The sequence below is a fragment of the Amblyomma maculatum genome, unplaced genomic scaffold (assembly GCF_055883805.1).
Source record: "Amblyomma maculatum isolate TAMU_Amacu unplaced genomic scaffold, ASM5588380v1 scaffold_56, whole genome shotgun sequence".
Lineage (NCBI taxonomy): Eukaryota > Metazoa > Arthropoda > Arachnida > Ixodida > Ixodidae > Amblyomma > Amblyomma maculatum.
The window spans coordinates 319,682-340,531 of NW_028146781.1; the positions used below are offsets into that span (position 1 = coordinate 319,682).

General features: G+C 46.2%; 1 long non-coding RNA gene across 1 annotated transcript; it reads left to right on the forward strand.

Moving 5' to 3' along the window:
• Positions 1–1,180: 1,180 nt before the first annotated feature.
• Positions 1,181–19,737, forward strand: LOC146170747 (uncharacterized). Its single transcript, XR_014703123.1, has 6 exons — positions 1,181–1,541; positions 2,199–2,311; positions 4,748–4,852; positions 12,318–12,620; positions 18,585–18,765; positions 19,388–19,737. It is a non-coding gene; the product is annotated as an uncharacterized LOC146170747 (long non-coding RNA).
• Positions 19,738–20,850: the final 1,113 nt, after the last annotated feature.

The following is a 20,850-nucleotide window of genomic DNA, read 5'->3' on the forward strand; positions in this document are numbered from 1 at the left end:
TTCAAGAAAGATTAACGCAAAAAGCATGCGTGAATTTGCTTTATTGTTTCTGCAAAGCGCAGAGGTTTCCAAGTTTGGTTGCCCTACTCATATGACAAAGAAATGACACTTAACATAGTGAAGTTCTACGTCCTCATGCGATTGCGTTTTTATGCCAAGTCGCTAAACCAAGAGCAGACCTCTAAAGCAGAGCAGGTAAAGCACCTAAAGCTGAGGAGGTGCAAGTAATCGTGTTTGAGGACTTATAGTCATTCTGCCTTTCTCTTATGTGTTTTCAAAATTAGCAGCTTAATTTATTCACGGCCTAGTACAGTTCATTAATATTCTCATATAGTTCGATCTGTACAGTTTTATACGTTTTACAATATTCTTGCACTAAGTCGCGATTTTTTTTTTCACGTCGTCCATTATGTGGTTTCGTTCATTGCTATGTGCTCTCATTCATTCATTTCGTTTTGAGTAGGACTGCCAGTTCATATGTATTCGCCTACATTTAAATAAAGTCATCAGTAAGCGCTGGCATAATTTCTGTCTTCAAGCAATCTTCGCATACCTCTATTTACATGTGGCGCAAAAAGTACGCTAGCCTAGCCTAAAACACCATTCACTGCGTTTTCAGTACGTGCGAGCGTCGATGGAAGACTTCAGTCTAGCCCGCATAAACCGGTGCATCCAATAATAAAAATTTACATGATCATAGAAATATGTTAGACATTCGTCATTGAATCTCCCGCTAGTGTTCGAGAAATAAAGCCCCCAATACGTTCAGGAAATATATCTTGCCGTTGCTTGTCAGTTTGTCGGCAATCTGTATCTTACATTGCCTGTATTTGTATTGCCGTTCCCTGACGACGGCCGCTTATTTTATAGGGAACTAGTTGTTTTGTCACATTTAGACAAGCGTGTGGGAGCTAAAGCGACACAATTTATTGCTACGCGCCTTCGGAGTCCGATTGAACTAGCGGTGACGAAGGCGGTTCACCCAGCTGTCTGCTCCGCGCTCGCTGCGCTCCTCCTGCACACAGCGCCCTCTCTCCTGTCATCGCTGAAACGACCAGCTCGCCGGCGGCAGACGCACACCGAGTCGCAGCAACGCTATAGCAACGCTGGCCGGCTGGCCCTCTGCTGATCCGGTTGGCGCGAAAAACTGACAACAGCCGAAGCCAACCGCAGCCACAGCCAGTCCCATGCTTTCAAATGTTTCAAATGCTGAAATCGTTGTTGAAACCGTTGAAACGGTATGTGCGTGCGGCGTGTGTAGCGCGTTTGGTCGTACTACATTCTGTGAATACAGGACAATTTGTCTTTTCTGTGACTTCATTACTCTGTCGTGCACGTGATTTTAGTATGGATCGGCATTCGCGTGACTGCCACTGCGCAGTCTTCGCCGGTTTCGCGCGCTCTGCAGCAAGAGTCGCCGAGTTCTTTTGTTTCAGCACAGTCATTGTGAGTAAAAGTCCTGCATCCATACTGCATTTTGCTGGAGAGTGGAGGCGAGTGTGGGTGCTGTTCCTAGCTCCTGCGGCACATTATTTCGAAGCGTGAGTAAAAGTGCTTCCATATTTTCAGTTTGACCTGTGTTCACTCTCATGTGGGGAACTTTGTAAGCTGCCATTTTTCCTCAATCGCTGCCATTGTGTACGCAGCTGAAAACACAAGTCTCGTTCGCAGTCGGCGCAAAAGCTTTAGTGGCCTACAACTCCCCTTTCATCAAGGCGAAACTACGCAGCGACAGAAAGAAAACAAAAGCCTATTTAATCGCTTCTATGCATTTTTCTTTTCACAAACATGTTTCGTCACTAGCCATGCAAGACTGCAGCTAGTATTGCTTTTGTCAGTCACTTGTGCAGTGAATCTGAATAGTGGGCTTAACATACATCTGGAAGAGCACTGGAGAGTTGAGAAAGGCAGACTGAGCAATTCATGATAACTACATGCAGTTTATATTTTGCATGATGAAAGCTGCTTGTCAAAGGGAGAGGTCAGAGCTGTTAAGTCGTTCTGAATTTTGATTTTCACTGTAGCGTTGGTATGCTATGAGAGTGTCTTGCTTGTCACATAAAGGAAAGGACTATGCACCAACTAGCCCAGCAATCAGTTTTAATTGACTGTATCTTGCTTGGTTTCTCACATATTTTTGTTGCCTGTTTTAAGCAAATATCAAGGTGTGTTACAGCTTTATATTGTGTCCTTTGTAGATGCTGTCTGGAAACAGGCCGACATGTATTTGGCATCAGACATAGACCTACATTCTGCAGTTATGGCTAGGCTCAAAAGCTGCCCCTACACGTTTGACCACCACCATGAATAGGTACTTTTTTCTGTGTTTCATAATTTATTTCTCACATGTTTATTTTATAGGGATTTTATAAGCCCAGCCTTCATGTTCAGGGTAAGCTTGTTCACAGTGTTATAGTGTTTATCAAAGTCTGGAATTCCCCGATAATTAATTTATTATTTATTTAAGAATGCTGCATGCAAGAATGTTGCATCAGTTCTAAACCCCAATGACTTATACGAACGATTCCTCGAAAAAATAATTGAATTGTATAATATTGCATTCCCTACCGTCACAATAAAAGAAGAGCAAAAGGGCTAGGAAACCTTGGGTTACATGCGACTTAGTGATAAGAATAAAAGCGCGAAATGCTCTTTTCCATGAGTTCCTATCATGCAGAGAGAAATTATTATTTCAGGAATACAAAAAGATCCGTAACAAGTTAGGTAATGATATTGTAACGAGTACAAGGCAGCGATCACTGATCGGAACAGTTCCACGCGCTACACTCAGTTTCGTCCTCTTTGTCCTCTGTTCTTTTTCCTCTTTTCAGAGAGGCAGGCGGCATTACCCCCCCTCTTCGAGAGCGGCGACTCGACGCTGGGAATATCCTCAGATTATGCACACAGGAGAAGCAGGGAACACAAAGCTGCACACGCGCAAAAGGTCACTGCCTCTCATAATACGGTTTCATCCGCACTACATGAACAGTTTCAGCACTTGAGCGCCGCCGTGTTGAAGGTCGCTGGCTCCGAGCAACAACTTCGTAAGTCACGTTACTAAGACGCCGAATGACCTCGTATGGCCCAGAGTAACGGCGAAGTAGTTTCTCGGAGAGTCCTCGACGGCGCACTGGTGTCCACACCCATACAAGATCGCCAGGTTGGTAGTGAACGTCTCGGTGTCGGAGGTTGTACCGACTAGCATCGCGATGTTGTTGTTGTTGAATACGGCATCGTGCGAGCTGGCGCGCTTCTTCGGCCCGCTGAAGAGGGGGGGTAATGCCGCCTGCCTCTCTGAAAAGAGGAAAAAGAACAGAGGACAAAGAGGACGAAACTGAGTGTAGCGCGTGGAACTGTTCCGATCAGCGATCACTGATCGGAACAGTTCCACGCGCTACACTCAGTTTCGTCCTCTTTGTCCTCTGTTCTTTTTCCTCTTTTCAGAGAGGCAGGCGGCAATATAAAGAAAGCATGTATCCACTACTATGCAACAAATTTGCTGACATTTATTATGATCCTCAAAAGACATGGCGTGTTGTTAAAAGCTTACTTGGTAAACACTATACAGTTTTATCTGCTGAATTAAAGATTGATAGCTCTCAGTAATGTGTTCAATAGACATTTTTTAACTTTTGGATCTTTTACTACTTTTGGTGCTTATGATTTCGATAAGTATATTTAGTGTAACCTGACTAAGTCCATGTTTATTTATCCAGTCACAGAAACCGAAATTGTTCACCTTGTTAATGACCTTAAAAATAACAGTTCATGTGGTTTCGATGGTATTATGGGGGCACCAATCAAAGCGGCTTCTGATATTCTATCTGAAGTGTTATGTCACTTAACTAATCAGGTGTTATCTACAGGAATATTTCCAGATAAAATGAAAATTGTTAAAGTCATAGTTCTACACAAAGGGGGTGCCGTCGATTGTATCCGTAACTATCGTCCTATATCAGTCCTCCCACTGTTTTCCAAGATAGTAGAAAAAGTAATTAATCTAAGGCTAACTAAGCACTTGACTGAAAATGCCTTGCTCTCTGCAGCCCAGTATGGTTTCCAGAGAGGTAAGTCAACTGAATCTGCTCTATTATTCATTAAAGATAAAATAGCACATAATATAGATGTGCAGTTGTGTACTATAGGAATTTTTCTGGATTTCAACAAAGCTTTCTACTCAATTAAGCATGAAGTACTTTTTGAAAAACTGCCACAGTACAGAATAAGAGGCGTTTCACTTCAAATGCTCCAAAGCTACTTGTCAAACCGTTCTCAGTTTGTCGTTATAAATGCTTTTGCCTCGGATTCTGAATTCATAAAATACGGTGTTCCTAAAGGTTCCATCCTAGGCCCTTTATTATTTCTTATATATATAAATGGATATCATTGCTGTCCCTGGAACTTCCAATATCTTGCTCTATGCCGATGACACGAGCGCCTTTTTTTCCTCGCTAAGCTTACCCTCTCTAGTGTCTGCAGCTAACAAATGGCTTGAAGATCTGTTGAGATGGCTTTGTGCAAACCAGCTGATGTTAAATGTTAATAAAACGAAATATATAATTTTTTCAGCTGTCAATAAACCAACAAATAAAAATATCACACTTTCGTTCCAATCTATCTCCTTAGAACGTGTTTCAGTGCATAAGTATTTAGGTGTTCTATTTCACGAAAACCTCCGCTGGTTTTATCATGTAGACTGTTGTATCATGTAGACTATTTCACCTCATATTCTTTTTCATGTGTGCAGGCATCTTCCTGGTTAGAGATGGAGCAGAGATGGGCAATTCATGCAGAAACCCTCATATTGGATAGTAGTTCACCTGTACCAAGGCTTCATTTATGTTTACTTGAGGTAAACCAATTCATGTGCATTAATTAGATCTGTTAGTACCTCACATTCTTTTTACATGTTGCAGGCATCTTGGCGACTGCTGCGTCCTGCTTAAAGGGACACTAAAGAGAAAAGTGAAGTGGGCTTGCATCGATAGAATTCCAGTTCCCAGTTACATAAAAGCCACTCTTTCTGAAAACAGAGCTGTTATGAGGTAGTAAAGAGGAAGAACAGGAATACAGGTATCGCCGCCACGGCCGAAATGGCCGAGGCTCGCAACTACAAACCACGTGACTCGTAAGGGATCCCGGAGGCTGACAAATGCAAATTGCGTTGATTGCTTGAATCCGTAGTCGGTTTTGTCTCGAATATGATAACATGCTTTTATCACACGTAAACGATGACGAAAAGACAAAAAGACAACGTAAATGCTTCAAGGCAAATATAAAAATATACTAATTTCGTCCGCTTGTTGGTACATGTTGCTAGTCTCTCAGCTAACACGGTGCTATAGGCGTCCACTCCAGTTTCGGTTATGTTCCGGCTCAGGCACTTTGTGCGTGCTCGGATAGTTTGGTTTGGGCCTGCGGCGCCTGAAATACGAGCTCGGAGCAGCAGATGCGCCTGCCCTAAGTGCATATCGAATGAAGATCATGACACGGCACGGCACGCACCTTCGAAGTATTCTCTGCTCCCCACGTGCCAGCAATCACGGAGTCTCCTCTTGCGTCATAGTGTGCGTCATCCTACCCTACTACGTAGTAGGAGAAAACAGTTTGAATTCGACCGGCGGGAACAAAAAAAACCTCAACTTCTTATCGCAATATCTCAGCAATAATTCGATTTTTGCTGCCGGATATACGGCGACAATGTCACCAAAAGTTGTTTATTAGATTTTGATAGCATATTTGGGTGTCTTTAGTGTCCCTTTAAGACTGGAGCACAGAATGGCAGTTGTGTTGATTGTTTCTGATAAGCTGGTGTAAATGCATTTCATTTTTATTTGTTCACTTTCTTTTGCATTTGGGCATGCATCAGGCTGAATATAAGTCTCCTTGTCTCCATTCCCTTTGGCTAATGATGAGTTCTACCATCGTTCTGGTTTAATGAAGAGAGCTGCCTGCTAATTTTAATTAGCATTTTATTTAAAACATTAGTTAGTGGCAAGTTGGTTTTGCATACTCTAGATTGTAGTGCTTTACTAACAGGGATGAGTTAAGAAGAGCTCTCACTAGCAACTGTGTTATTGCCCTCAACCAGATTATATAGGTGCTAGGTCCAGAACAACAAAATGAAAAGCCAACGCATCACTTCACGTATCCATGGCACGGTTATCACATTTCTTTCTCATTCCTCCAATCTTGCATCTTATCATTGGCATTCAGAAATGACATTTCTTTTTGCTAATGTACACAGAGGGGTTACTGACACGTCTGCGCCGCATTTTCAGATCGCCAGAGCGCCTACTATCACCCTTGCGGTGGTGCCCTGGCACTTGCGAAGAATAGCTCTTTCAAGGGAAGGGGTTCAGCACTTGCACTGGCTACAGTGTAAGGCAAGTTCCCCTAAATTTGGGCCCCTTAGGTGTCTTTTATGTTCTTGCAATCGTGTTCAGACACCTCCCTGTTTGGCCTGTGTAGATGTTGCCGCTCAGCAGGGGAACTGAATACACCATGTTTTTGCAATCTACGAGACGCAGATGGTGCCTCATCACTCAGTCAGGCTGACATTTGATGTCGGAATTCACACCTTTGCACAACTGATGCAGTTTCTTCAGGGCCGAGAGGAAAATATCTATGACCGCTCTATTTCTTATCTTTTTCAATTTGTATGATACCACATGTAAGTAAGGTACCACACCTACCTTTCTTCAAGATTCATTTGTGGTGGGCCCCTTTCGTATTTGTTTAAGTATGCTGTCCACAACAGCAATTAGGGGATGAGGTGGATATCCGGCTTGATCCAGATGATGCACTTGCCTCTGAAAAGCTTCTTCTTTATGGTGCCCATGACTTTTCAAGAGTGCTGATAAAGCAGTACTTCACTATGGCTCTTTACAAGCTTCATGTGAGCTGAGGCATACGGAAGGACTGGTTTGTTACCCCTCGGTTGACAGGCCCAGCACACATGTTGAGAGCTGAAGTACAGTAACTCTTCTTGTTATTCAGGAGCTGCTTGGAACTTACCTGAATTCCACCTTTCCATATTTCGGAGACCACATTGTTTCTCAACGAAACGGGATTTGTATTGGTTCTTGTGTCGCACCCATCTTGAGCGACATATGCCTTGCGGTAAATGACGGCAAGATACAGGAATGATGCGCTAAGTTTGGAAGAGACTAATTTTTAGATTTGTTGACGTTGGTTATCCTCAATGACGACAACGGTTGTGCGAACACATGAGTGTCTGAACCTTTATCAATGCTTGCAGATTGTCTTCGACCACTGACGGTGACTCACGAGCGCCTGGCCGACAGTCGCATTAGGTTCGTAGATTTGGGACCATACTTCGGCTCTCAACACGTTTTTATTTATTTATTTATTCAAGTTACTCACAGGCCCCTTCAACATGGGAGCACTGTGTGAGTGGGGCAGTCCATACATGAAGTTATAAACAGAGCAAAAACAACGATTTGAGAGAAGCGTTATACAATAGTTAGCAAGAAGTACTGAGCAGAATACACTTAAAATTTTTCCCCACTTTTTGTCCCTCCCTTTAACATAAAAACAGAAGTTATACATTGGTTATTATTATACAATATAGAATAACTATACAACGTTCAAAATGTGCCAGTAGGGAAAGGAACACAATCCGGCACTGTGTTTAAAAGAGCATAATTTTGTTCATGGTAGACAGTAGTAAAAGTGATTTTCCGTAAGAGCACATAAAAGCATGACATTAGGTGAGGATCGTGGTTATCATATCTCGAAACGTGGCAGGATTTCTGGTGTTAGTAACATCGTCAGGAAGGCTGTTCCAATGATTTATGGCACGTGGAAGGGCAGACATGTTAAACGTTTTAGTACGACCAAAAATATGCGCAAAGCTGCTATGATTGTGGCGACGATGTGATGTACGAGATGGCCGTGATAAAGCTAATGCGTGGCTGTGAGGACTGAAAACCATTTGATGAAATAAGCAAAGAAGTGCTACTGTACGACGTGACGCTTGCTGGGCCTGTGAGCCGAGGGGTAGAAACCAGTCCCCCGTATGCCTCAGCTCACTCGAAGTAAAATTAAAGAGCCATTCTGAAGACGTGCTTCATGAGCACTCTTGAAAAGTCATGGGAACCGTAAAGAAGAAGCCTTTCAGAGGCAAGTGCGTTGTCTGGAGCAAGCCGGATATCCAGCTCATCTCCTAATTGCTGTTGCGGAGAACATACTTAAAAAATCGCAAAAGGGGCCCACCAGATATGAATGTCGAAGAAAGGTAGCTGCGATATCATGCCTACATGCGGTACCACACAAATTCAAAAAGATAGAAAATATAGTGGGAGTTGATATTTTCTTCTGGGCCCAAAAGAAAGCTGCATCAATTGTGCAAAGGTGTAAATTCTGACACCGAATGTAACCCGGCTGCGTAACAAGGCACCGTCCGTGCCTCATAGATTATAAAAACAATGGGGTGTGTTCAGTTCCCCTGTCATACGGCAACATCTACATAGGCCAGACAGTGAGGTACGTGAATACAACATTGTAAGAACATAAAAGAAATCTAAGGAGTCCAAGCACAGGGGAACTTGCCTTACATTGTAGCCAGTGCAAGGACTGCACCCCTTCCCTTGACAGAGCAACTATTCTCTCAAGTATCAGGACACCACCACAAAGGTGATAATGGAGGCTCTGGTGATCTCAAAATGCACAGATAAATGTGTCGTAGCCCCTCTGTGTGCATTAGCGAAAAATAAATGTCATTTCTGACCACCAATGATCAGATGAAAGATTGGAGGAACGGGACACAAAGGTGATAAAATTGTGCCACGGATGTGTAAAGCGATGTGTTGGTTCTATTTTTTAAACCTGCTGCGTATGTAATGTGGTTCAGGGCAATATGTATGGAATAGAGCTGTTAGTCAGTGCTTGTGTTTGCGTTCTTCTTATCTCGTCCCTGTTACTACTGTACTGCAATCCCCAGTGAGCATTTGTGGGGTAGGCGAGGCACGGTCTTCCGCCCCGCCGCCACTTCGCGGATGCAGCGTCCTCGCTAGCGACCCGCGGAGGGGAAGAAAGGGACAAAGGACGGGGACGACACAGCGTTACTAAATGCTATTTATTGCACTTGCAAATAATACAGAGCATGCCGGCTAGCTATACGTCAACAAGTTTTTCCTTAGAAGGGCAAGGCTACGTAAGAAAGACTTTTGACTCACTGGCTGAGGAATGGGGGTGCGACTTCGGCTGTGGACAGTTGCACGCACCGTGAATATGGCGGCCGGGATCTCCTGTGCCCGCCACATTCTTCGGACAAAGCCATACCACGGCGTCTGTCGCAGAAGGCGGTGAGAGCGTTCGGTATTTACTGGTCGCTTCGCTGCTCGTAACCAGAAGACGGGCGGTCGTGCATGACGGGTCCTCCCGTGTGCACTGCATACTCCGTGCCCGCTATCCCCCGGAATTTGCCGGGAGAGGCGGCGGGAGACGACCGCTCTCGTTGCCGGCTGGATCCAGAAGCCCCCTCTCGTCTTCTCGCGGGAACCCGCGCAGGCGTCTTGGTGGCGCACCCATTGCTGATTCTCCTTCCTCCAAGGGGAGGTATTTACCTCCTCTCCCAGCCGGCGTTGCCACGGGGCAAAGGGGTCGACAACTGGTTTTCCACATCCCTCCCTCCTTAAATGTGCAGCTATGGTTGTTAAGAGCTGCTCCTTGGGTGCCATCCGCGGGGTACACATGAGGCTTGCAATAACGATCGCCGGGCAGCTCGCACAGGCAGGACACTCATCCGACGAGCAGCAAGGTGGAAGGGGCCCCCGCTGTCCATCGGCAGGTCCCAAAAGCCAGCGTGACAGGAGGGTGTTGTTCCCGCTGATGAGCCTTTGTTGGCAGGAAGGGGGTTGGCCTCCCCTCCTGTTAAGCCGGACTGGTTTCGTGAGACTCCGCAGCTTCAGTGATTCACGGTCGCAGCGTAGCAGGCAGGAACGAGACAATGGCAGCAGGCCCAGGCGGCTTCACTTGATATCTGCACAACCCTCCAGATCTCCAAAAAGGCTGAATAAATTGAACAAAATGACCATTTGGTAAAATGCGGGCCAATGCGAGTGCCAAACAATTTTATCCAGCACCGCACTGCGTTCCGCTAATCCGAACGAAGCACGAGCATCCGCGGTTCGTTTGCCTGCATAATAATTTGGTTCCACGAAATTTCCGATTCGCCTTCTCAGCCCAAAGATACCCAGTTCATTCAAACGAAGTTAGCTTTCTCTAATTCAGCAAGATGTTTGGCTACAGCGAGGTCAACAACAACAAAAAACAAAAACAAACAAGCAAAACACATTTGCTCATCCCGTATGCCACGGTTAGACTGTCCTCCGATGTGCGACAGGCAGCTCCCAAAAAGAGCCTTAAGCCTACTCGCTCTAGCGCTAAGGACAATAGCTAGAATGCAACGCTGCGAGGATGTGCATCTCCGCCAAGAAACCCAGGGTGCCCCTAACCGCCCGCTGCCATCCAAAGGCAACTTCTGAGCGAACGGCGCCCACCGCGTCCAGCGGTGTCGGAGCGCCCCGGTGCTTTCCGGCAATCATGGCTGCAATACCACTCAGCCGATTGCAGCACCTGGCTCCCAGAGCCAAAGAGACAGAAGAGGAAATATTTAAAACTGTATACAAGAAAAGTAGGGCCACCGTCCCGCCTGAGGCACTCACTCGCTTCCGGCGTGCTGTTCTCCGTGGACGGCTCGGTCTCGCACTCCATGTACGGACCTCGTGGCTGCACCTCTCAAAGGTCTCGCCACAGACATAAAAACACACACACACAAAAATATTGCTCCACACACGCACAAATACATGCACGACCATTTGTTCTCGCTGCAACTCCTCTCACCTCGCCGTTAAGAAAGCATATTAGCCTTGCTAGCATAGCGATGTCGGGTCAGGCCTAAAGTTAAAAGTCCGGGCAGGCACTCCACGCCGCAAACTGACTATCGTCCTTTGTCCCTAGGGAGGGGCAAGTAGCTCAGTAGCTCAAGTGCTTCTGCACGAGGGAACCACGTTGAGGCGCCATTGTGGCGGTTTACGTGAGGGGACAGTATTCCGCCCCGTCGCCACTCTGCAGGTGCAACGTCCTCGCTAGTGACCCGCGGAGGGAACAAAGGGACAAGGACGTGGACGTGGACTACACAGCATTACTACTCGAATGCTATTTATTGCACTTGCAAATAATACAGAGCATGCCGGCTAGCTATACATCAACAAGGCTTTCCTTGGAAGGTCAAGGCTACGTAAGAAGAACTTTTGACTCACCGGCTGGGGAATGGGGGTGCCCAAGATACAAGTGCTGAACATGAAGCAGACTCTGCATCTATTATTGTTCAGGCTTGCTATTCTTACATTGGTGCTTTTTAAGTTTTTAAGTTTTCAGTGCAAAACTTCTTGCCTACAATTTAGGCAGTAAAATGTGTGTTCACAATAGTAAATGTGAAGTGTTAGTTTTCTTATGCTTAGTTGCACACACCACAATATTTCCACTGGTATTACAGGTCAGCTCTCATAGTTGCCATGCATTTGTTACAGCCATCATGTAGTTTGCATGTCTACATCACTTGCTACTGAAGCGTTTCTCTCCTGCTTTTGTCACAACCTCTTGGGACAGCACTATTTTCGGGATAGCATATTGAATGATTTTTATGCAAAATGTTAATGATAATTTTTAACCAGTGCCAATATAGAACAGCCATCCAGCTATTTAGTGTGAGCGCAGAGGCCGTTTTTTCTGTGCTTGTGTGCATTACAAAGGAGCTAACCTGCGAAAAGATCCAGATGTTTGATCCACCGTAAGGCATAAGGGCACAGAAAATGTGGCCGTTGTCCACGTTGGGATCACTGAATGGCCAGTATAGTCAGGATAAAACCTTGCTTGGCTGCAGAGGTGCACCAAATAGTGCACGATTTCTTATTGCAGTGATCAGGAGAGGATTTAGCGAAAAAGCTATGAACGTTAGCGTATGTCTTGAAATGTTCATGCAAGAAGTCTTTTAGCCACTTTTAGTGAACATTAGCACAGCTACAGGAAGGCTTCAGGCCTGCTACAGCTAGATAACAGCTATGACTAGACTTCTAGACTTTCTACTAGACTTCTACTAGGTCAGAGGTCAAATCGGCATCAGACATTGGGTTTTTGCGAGAATGCAGGTAATAGTGCTGCAGCACTAAAAACAGCTGTGTCTCAATTTCGATCCTATGTCACGGGAGCAGTTTTATTCGGCGGGTTTTCCTCAGTTCTGGGTTAAAGCACCGGTGACGGCAACACAGAATTGCATACATTCTACGTAGCTGCCCATGCCACGTCCGGAACGCCGTGGCTACAAGTGGCCCGGCACCTCGGCGCTTTCACCATGGCCGAGCTTGTCACCACCCGAGTCGCGGCGGTGACTGCCAGAGCATCTTGAGGCCGGGTGCGTTTGGCTGAGGAGCCTTTCAGCGCAACAAACGCAGTAAGCGGCAGCAGTGACGCCCGCGGTGTGGGCCCCTGGTGCCTCAGCAACATTGTTGGGCAGGTGTCATCCGCCACAGTCGAGTACCGCCGGGGCCAATTAGGCACCGATGGCATCTGAAAGACACGTCAGCGGCACCGCGGTAAGCGAGGGTCGATTCGCTAGCGAATTACAGGGCAACAGAATGCACCCATGTGAGGCGCACGCGGGACGCTGGCCCAATACCAACCAATATGTAGCGCTGCTAAGCAAACGAACGTGCTGTAGCTATTCAGGCTAGTTATTCTGGATAGTTCCTTCCTATACTCTAAAGGCCCCAATATAGTCCGACGTAACGCGCGCGCGCGCATGTCGGCCTTCGCGACGTTACGTCGGCGAAAAACCGAGGTCTATAGTCCAACATCACGGCGTGATGGACGTAGCGAGCGCGAGCCGGCGCGGCCCAACGTCGCCGACGCGCAAATAGAATCTCGCCTATTTCGCGCCGACCGCGCCAGCCGCGTCGGCCACGCATCCCAGCATTCCTCACGCACAGTGAAGATGGCGGCTTGCATGTAGACAGCGACCGCGCGCGCATTTCAGACATGAATAATGCCACAGCAGCTTACTGGGCCCAGCCAGACGCCCGACACATTCGTCTAAGAAGGCTCGATCAAACATTAACATTTTATGTTCCGCGTGATATTCCGCGTCATCAGGCATGCTTACTACATAGACTTCGTTTAAACGTGGCTTTCACGCACAATTGTACTTAATTTAATTGGACAGATGGGCTCGCCGGAATGTTCAACTTGTGGCATCCCAGAGACTGTGGAGCATATATTATTGGTGTGCCCAGCGTATGCGCGCGAAAGAAGTGTGCTAGCGGCTTCCTTGAAGCGTTTAGACAAGAGGTCTCTGTCGGAGGAACTGCTGCTGGGCGCTTGGCAGGACAAGGGGAAGGGTGTCCAGGCAGTGCGTGCTCTTTGCCGTTTTTTGTGCGCCAGTGGACTTGATTCGCGCTTGTGAAACAAGCTACTGTGTCTGTATATGTATTTCATATGCCTTCTCCCACATCGTCGCCCATCATGACCTTCTTTCTTCTCTCCTTCCCCTTCCCCAGTGCAGAGTAGCAGGCCAGATTTGAATTATTCCGGCCAACCTCTCTGCCTTTTCCTTTCAATAAATACATATATCTATCTGTGAGTTCTTCGCTGCGGTGCGTGTGCCATACACGTTTTAATGCATTGCTCTAGGAGGTGTAACGATGGTGTTGTTTCACTTATCTGCAGTACATTCAGTTGAAGATTACCAAAATCTGCGGAAGCGGCTTCGCATAGAGTTGTGACCTGTACACGCTGGAATCGAAGGCCGTACTCGATTTGGCCACACGGAACGTCAGCGGCTCAACAATCAGGGAATTCGCGAAATTTATGGAATTCTACAGGAACTGCGGCTGGCCGAGAAAGTGATCCTCATTACTGTGTAATCTATAACTCTTCTGTAATCGTACAGATACTTAAATTATGATTAGTTTTCAGTAAAACACGCACGTACATAATCATCGTTCCGTCTGTAGCCGTCGTCGACGCGGGCTCAGACCGTTCCTGGTCTGGATGTCTCCACGGCTGGCTGTACATGCTATGTGCCATTTGTACATTCGCAGTAAACACATCGCACCATTGCCTTGATCACAACAGTAATTAGCGCCTAGACAGGCAACCAGTTCCTCCCTGCAGGTGCCCTGTTGTCTGCTTGAAAATGCACACCGAAAACGTACCAGACCTCGAGACATGCGCGCCGCGGCGCCCTGCATGCCAGCCTCGCCGGACTGTAGAAGCAGCAGTTTTTTGACGCGCCCGTCGTAGCCCACGTACCGTAGCCGACGTCGCGGGCTCTGCCAGTCGCGTCGAAAACGTCGGACTATATTGGGGCCTTAATGCAGCGTACGCATAACAATAAATTGGCAGTGGTTTAGCTCCGGTTAAACCAAGTTGAGTTGCGAAAGCAACAGCTGCGTTGGCTACGCTTAGGACAGCTTAGGCTACGTGCTGAGCAGCGGCCGGGCTCTCCTCCATATTTGGTTGATTCTGGCCACGTGCTGCAATCTATAGGAGCTTTGCGCTGGAGTTTTGAGTAGGGTGGCGCCGCCTCATGGCTGGCAAGGAAAGTCTTGCTGACTAGTACAACAGCGGCCCTGCCTATGCTGCAGTGTGTATCTCGCAGTCTTTCTACATAGACTCGCGCTTCTTTCTGCTCCTTGGTGAGCGTGAAAAGACTCATCATGTTTCATGGACATATCATGAACCGGCAGTAGTCTAAAATTATAAAAAAAAAAATATGCTGCGGCTGCCTTTTGGCGAAATTGTCAAAGCATGCGGCATCGATCTTGCCGTGTACGTCTCCGTCTGGAAACATCGTCACAAAATAACGGCTTGAGGGGCTAGTTGGTGCATCATCGTATTCAGATATGTGGCGCAAACAAACACAAACACAAGAGAAGATACACAACACACGCGCACACTACCAACTGTAAGAAGAACCGAAAACACTTCCTCTTCTACACTCAGGCACGTCTCAACTTCCTCTTCTTCTCATCTTCCTCTTCTTTGCCAAGGGGAAAATGGCACTCTCTTCCTCGCAGACCATAACCTTGTCCAAACATGGCGGTGACCAATCTCTTCTTCCTCTTCTTCTTTACCAAGGGGATAGTGACACTTTCTTCCTCTCAGCCCAAAAAACATCGACCAAACATGACAGTCACAAATTCTATACTGTCTTGTAAATCCACACCTCTGCATTGCCCGGTAACTCCTACCACGCTGGACAGGCAAATATCACCACATAGTCACAAGTCATACACTAAAAACACCACCACACAAATACAGCAAATACAGTAGGACATGTCCATCTACACCCCATAACTTAAGTAGTCCCTATGTATTGAGAAACTTTATCTTGCCAACATCCAAGAAGCCACGAGGCCCATGTACTTGAGGGGAAAAAATTCTGTAAACTCCCATGGCCCCAAAAACGTAAGATGAGTCCAAGAATAACAACTTTAGGCCAAGAATAACAGCTTGAGGCCCGATAATAATCTCGTTCTTTGCATAACTCAAGAGGATTGCTCAATAAAATTAAATTCTAATTAAATTAAATTAAATTAAATTTTAGAGGCGTATTGGATACAGAAGAAAGATGAGTGATGCATTAGTGAAGCTTCGTTGAGCTTACGTAGAAAAGAATTTAATTTGGACTCATCTTACGTTTTTGGGTCCATGGGAGTTTACAGAATTTTTTCCCCTCAAGTACATGGGCCTCGTGGCTTCTTAGATGTTGGCAAGATAAAGTTTCTCAATACATAGGGACTACTTAAGTTATGGGGTGTAGATGGACATGTCCTACTGTATTTGCTGTATTTGTGTGGTGGTGTTTTTAGTGTATGACTTGTGACTATGTGGTGATATTTGCCTGTCCAGCGTGGTAGGAGTTACTGGGCAATGCAGAGGTGTGGATTTACAAGACAGTATAGAATTTGTGACTGTCATGTTTGGTCGATGTTTTTTGGGCTGAGAGGAAGAAAGTGTCACTATCCCCTTGGTAAAGAAGAAGTAGAGGAAGAAGAGATTGGTCACCGCCATGTTTGGACAAGGTTATGGTCTGCGAGGAAGAGAGTGCCATTTTCCCCTTGGCAAAGAAGAGGAAGATGAGAAGAAGAGGAAGTTGAGACGTGCCTGAGTGCAGAAGAGGAAGTATTTTCCAGTTCTTCTTACAGTTGGTAGTGTGCGCGTGTGTTGTGTATCTTCTCTTGTGTTTGTGTTTGTTTGCGCCACATATCTGAATACAAAAACATCGTCACCGCCGCTACATTGCCGCTTACGTCATAGGGTGCCACAGACAAGTTAATAATTTCATTGTTCGACTCTACTGCTCTATTTCACAGCCGCACGAAGTGGGGCTACTGTGTGACTGGTACGGGTCATAAGGTGCATGCGTGCTCTGGTGCAAGAGAAACGTCTTTCGCCCTACACTGGACGCTCAGCCAGCTATGTGCGCATGTTTATTTGTGATCGCGAGAGAAACCGTTCATTATGCTACAGTTTTCGGCAGCTGCCTGCTCAAGTATAAAAACTGCATGTATACGCCAAGCAACGAAAGGGTAGGACGGCAAACTAGAGCTCACCTAAAACGCTCGCTGTCTCAATGAGAACAACCATTCACTTTCAAGAAGAAACAGAATAGATGGCATTTGGCGCATATTTATAATTAAAGCAGCCGACAGTAGCATTTCGATCATTATGCAGCGCGCGTAATTGCTGAGCTTACCATGCGCTTCTAGTGTGTGATGTCCCCACTGCACCAACAGGCAAAAGCTCTGGCTCGAGAGCTGCAAGCGCATAAGTTCAAGTAGATAGGCAGTTGAGCAGTTGAACGATGTCAGCGTGCCTTCAGTGATATCTGTACCTAACGACGAACACCAGAACTCCTGCCGCGGCAAAATTCGAACGTTTCTGCAGACCCAGCTTCAGCTTTCTGTCTGAGTTTTCAGTATGCGGACTGTATTTCCAAACGTTACGTGTGCAATTTATCAGCTAAATGGGACGTAAAAAGCAAAAACCAGTGCAGGATCAACTTAATATTTCAGGGATGTCATGCTAGATGGCATGACAGCAGTTGCTAGGCAACGGCGCAAGGAGCGTTACGACCATGGTGCGGCCACCGCCAAAGCGAAAATGCGGCTTTGCGGCCAATGTAGCTCTGGCTGCAAAAAATAAAACCAAGTAAAGACGTTAGACACTTCTCCAAACTCCTTCCCAGTCTCACAATGACAAACTGTCACTCGTTTAACGATGCCGAGCAATGTTAGAGTTCTTTTGTACGTCATGTTCAATTTAACCGGAGCTAAAAATGTCTTATTTTACGCGATAGTGGATACAGCTCTTCCCCACCAAAGGACACCGTTGCCGTCACCTGACATCTCACCAAAAGTTTTCAAAGGTATCGGAAAAAATTGTGAGCATTTAAGCATGGTTTGCGACAAAACTAGTGATTCGAGCGCAAGCTGTGTTAATCACGGTAGTGCATTGAGAGTAGTCGCGATAGCACCTTTAAAACTGACTTTTCAATAATCGATTTCTGCGATTTCTCTTAAGTATATTTATTTAAGTTGGGTTTTGGGAAAGAGGGTGATTGGATAGGTGTTTGGATACTTTTGCATGAAAATCACTGAATAATGGACAAATTCCCCTAATGGGATCAGGGACACACCTTTTTCAAGGCCAAGCAGCCTGACAGGTTGATCTTGGCTGATAGATGACGTAGCGAAGCTTTCGCATCAAAACACTCACGCTATCGCGTCAGCACAAGTCGGTGATTAATTTTTAAGCAATAACTTTATAATGCGAGGTAAGCCAAGGTCACCGTGCGCTTCCAATGACTTTGAAACAGCTTCAAGGTCAAGTTGCAACTTGAGCCACAACCACTTTGGGTAGCTATGTTCCTGCGAAAAGTTAAGGTCGAGGCCAAAGGTCAACTGACGTGGGAAGTAGCTTAGCGCGTAAGCAGCTACGTGCTACGTGCGAGTCACATGATCAGTGAAGTCAATCTCGAGTATATTAGAGGCACACCGCGTGCCTCGGCCCCTGCCGTGCCATGAACTCTGAGGAAGAGCAACTGAGCAGCCGTGTTCGTTACATCGTATATAGGTCGGCTGCATCTGAGACGAAACTGTGCGGTGATGAGAATGACCTAAAGCCCAAAGAGCGGCGGAAACTTCGGAACAATGTGAGGAGCATCTTGCAAAACACCGCCGCGACGATGCGGGAAGATGTGAGTGAAGAGCAGCACAGATGGTTGCCGCCGCTTCTGCATCGTCATGCTTCAGCTGTCACTTCATTCTAGGTTTAACCGAAGCTAAACCACAGCCAAGTTTTTCCTAAGACTTGTTTACGCAATGCTGCAAGAATTCGAGCTGCTTTTAATTTATGTGTCTGACCCTATACACCAGTTTTCTTACGGCGGAGGGGATGATTACAAAATGTGGGTCGGGGAGCATTTTAAGAGCACGCTTCCTTTTTGTGACTGCTTTTTCTTTGACATGGTAATATGCGGTCATTTGCATGTCCAGCGCAAGACGGCGTCCAGTCAAGGAGCGGGTTTCCAGATTCATTGACGACACCGGCACCAAGCATCGACGCCATCGACGCTCGAGAGCACGGTCCCTGCCTCACACCGCCTGGCGACGTTAGCGGTGCTCAAATTGTATATGACACCTCGGCTGAAGTGGCGCTGCGTGTAGGAGGGTAAAGGTATGTTGCATTGACTGCGTTTCGTGCCAACATTATTTGCATCGGGCTCCAGCCTACTCTTCGCTCTTCTGTGCAGTGCATTTTAACGGCAAGACTGCTGCACATGACATAAAGTTTGGCGTCTAGTTGAGCAGTTGGTCTACGCTGCTTATGGCTAATGCGCAGGTGGTCGCCGCAGCGAAAGCGCAATTTGTTAAGGCACTAGTGTGTACACAGTGAAGACCGCTCAATGTAGGTGGCATTAAAACACTTCAGTGAATATCTATTTTACCGCTTCCCCAGGATTGTGTTTAGCGACTATTATATATTTATGGGAGGAGGAGGTGTTATAGAAGTAAGCAATTTTTTTTTCATCACAGTAAAACGCTTTATTAACGTTAAGGGGATGCCTCAAAAAACTAAGCGCTGTGTGCAGTCAGATCACCTCCAGGCAACAAGCACCCACATTCTTTGGGCCTTAACCCTTAATTTTTTAATGTAAAACAGCGCAAAGAGACGAAGGACAAATGGACAGAAAGCACGCAAAGGAGCGCTCGCCTTTGTCCTTCCTGTTCCTTTGTTCTTCTTCCCTTTGTGCTGTTTTACATCCAAAAATAAAGTACTACCTTCTCGTCCAATACAGCATCCTACGGCCTTAACCCTAACTGGCGAGCAGGCGAGTGAGCGAGCTACTGCTGCACGCATACCCCTGCTTAAGGTGGCGGTCCCACTCCAGCGGAGAAGAGACGACATTTTTGGTGATATTCATACCCCCACTGCGCCTCACTCGTTTAGTTTATAAATGTGACTTTAATATATTTGTAAAGTTTATTTCCTCTCCTTTCTAATGGTGCATTTGGTTTATAAATAGCTGCAACAATGTTTAAGCTGTAAAGGAAAACACAAAGGTAAGAAACGGTTTTTCAGCTCTACTTGTCTCGGGAAAAGCATAATTGTGCAAAATCTTTCGCACCTAGAAAAAAACCGTTCGAGGTGTTTTGAGATTAGATGTTAATGAACAAAGTTAAGCATTTTTATTACTGTGTATCGCATAGTTTATTAGTCACGCGTCTGTGAAAAGTGTATAAAACAGGTAATTATACATACAATAACTTTCAAGATATGCATCCTGCTGCTGAGATTTTTTGCGCAGTTGGAGGTCGTACATAGTTCGCTTTTTCCTGAAAATATTATCTGTCTGCTTCATTTAGTGTAAAAGTTATTTGTGATCAAACTTAGCGTTTTTTGTAAAATGGCTAAAAGTAAATGCTAAACTGTTCAAGTAATACGCTTTTATCTGTGCTGAAATTTCGCATGGAAAAACTTTACACCTCGCTGTCAGAAGATAAGCATCGGTTTTGTTCTACAACTCTCGAGGAATGTGCACTGTCAGGGTGATTTCAGCTAATTTTTTCGTGGTTCACTTGAAGCGCGCGAGCTCTTCATGAAATATTTTAAGCATGATTGAAATGCTTCATGGCTTGTTTGTTTCTGGCGAATATAACTTAAAGGTTCGGGCTTTAGACACCTTTAGCTCGTAGACACCTTTGCGAGAACTGATCGACGCGACAATGCGCTGCGCCTGCTTGAAGTGCGTGTCCAGAAGCCGAATGAGAGTGTGGCTATGTTTGCGGAAGACATGGCTCGCCTTTTTCGCCGTGCCGACCCTGATATGAGTGAGCCAAAAAAGTTACGGCATCTCATGCACGGTGTCAAAGAACAGGTGTTTGCCGGCTTAGTACGCAACCCACCTAAAACCGTGAGTGAGTTCATTAAGGACGCTACGGCTATAGAGCGAGCCCTCCAAGATCGGTGCCGCCAGTACAACCGACCAGCCAGCTGTTCCCCGACGACTGCGGCGGCGCTGACTGCAACAGATCAGACCACTCTTCGAGACATGATTAGAGAAATTGTCCTTGAGGAGTTGCAGTGAATTACGGTTACGAAAGCTCAGTCGTCAGAGGCCCTCGTGCAGGCTTTAAGGATTGAAATTCGGTGCTCCCTATCACCGTCTGCCCAGTGCAACGAGTTTCATCCAGTCGACAATGCGGCAGCCATTTCTGAACCACCATACCACGTTCCACAACCGGTCAACTACACGGGCCA